Source organism: Myotis brandtii, unplaced genomic scaffold (genome assembly GCF_000412655.1).
Source record: "Myotis brandtii unplaced genomic scaffold, ASM41265v1 scaffold84, whole genome shotgun sequence".
NCBI lineage: Eukaryota > Metazoa > Chordata > Mammalia > Chiroptera > Vespertilionidae > Myotis > Myotis brandtii.
Window position 1 is genome coordinate 278533 of NW_005371410.1, and position 1371 is coordinate 279903.

The 1371-nt window shown below is 43.3% G+C and overlaps 1 pseudogene; it reads left to right on the plus strand.

Moving 5' to 3' along the window:
* LOC102250407 overlaps window positions 1-891 on the plus strand; it is a 17980-nt pseudogene extending 17089 nt beyond the window's left edge.
* Window positions 892-1371: the final 480 nt, after the last annotated feature.

Consider the following 1371-nt stretch of genomic DNA (forward strand, 5'->3'; position numbering starts at 1 on the left):
AAAGACAGCTATTCACACAGAGATTATCCAAATTCTCGTGATACAAGAGATTATGCACCACCACTGAGAGATTATACTTATGATTATGGTCATTCCAGTTGATGTGATGACTATCCATCAAGAGGCTATAGCGATAGACCGGGCTACGTTGTGATCATGACTATTCAGATCATTCAAGTGGTGGTTCCTGCAGGGATCCACATGACAGGTATGGTAACTCACATGGTGCTCCACCTACAGGAGGGCACCATCATTTTACGGTGGAAAGCAGTCGCTGTGATGACTACAGCAGCTATGGTGGAAGTTGAGACAGTTACTTAAGCAGCCGAAGTAACCTCTACTCACATGGTCGTGATCAGGTTGTCAGACAAGACAGAGGGCTTCCCCCTTCAATGGAAAAGGGGGTCCCTCCTCCACCTGATTCCTACAGCATTTCAAGCTACCGAGCACCAACTGGTGGTGGCCCTGCAGGAAGCCGATCTGACAGAAGGGGAGGCAGAAGCAGATATTAAAAACAAAACTTTGCAGCAAAATCCCTGTTCAATGAAACAAACAAAACGTGGAACCTATCTGTCATAACCACCCTAGGGCTACCAAAAGAAAGAAATTGTTACCTTTTTTAAAGTTCCTGTTACGTTCCCCTTCCATAATTTTTATGTCCTTGTGAGGAAAAAGTAAAACATGCTTAATCTTTTGACATTGCATTCAACAAGCAAATATTAAATGTGTTAAAGCTTGACTTGTGTACTAGTGTTGTAATTTTCCAAGTAAAAGTGTCCCTAAAGGCAAGTATTCTAAGATCTACAAACATCAAGCCATCTAAAATGGAGAGATGAATCCCTCTGCCTATACCAGTGGTCGGCAAACTGCAGCTCGCGAGCCACATGAGGTTCTTTGGTCCCTTGAGTGTGGCTCTTCCTAAGCCTTAGGAGTACCCTAATTAAGTTAATAACAATGTACCTACCTATATAGTTTAAGTTTAAAAAATTTGGCTCTCAAAAGAAATTTCAATCGTTGTACTGTTGATATTTGGCTCTGTTGACTAAAGCGTTTGCCGACCACTGGCCTATACAAACAATCTAGCTATTAAAGGGTGGTCGGGGTATGCTACTCATAGGACCTCAGGCTTTCTTCAAACTGAAATCTCAAATGTCCTCAGTATGAAAAACCTGAGACCAGATGCTTATGTAAAGAAAATGCTATTTGGTCGGCCTGCGAACCCAAGGGTCCCAGGTTCGATTCCGGTCAAGGGCATGTACCTTGGATGTGGGCTCTTCCCTGCTTGGTCCCTGGTCGTGGTATGTGCAAGAGGCAACCAATCGATGTCTTTCTCTCACATTGATATTTCTCTCTGTCTTTCCCTCTCTCTTC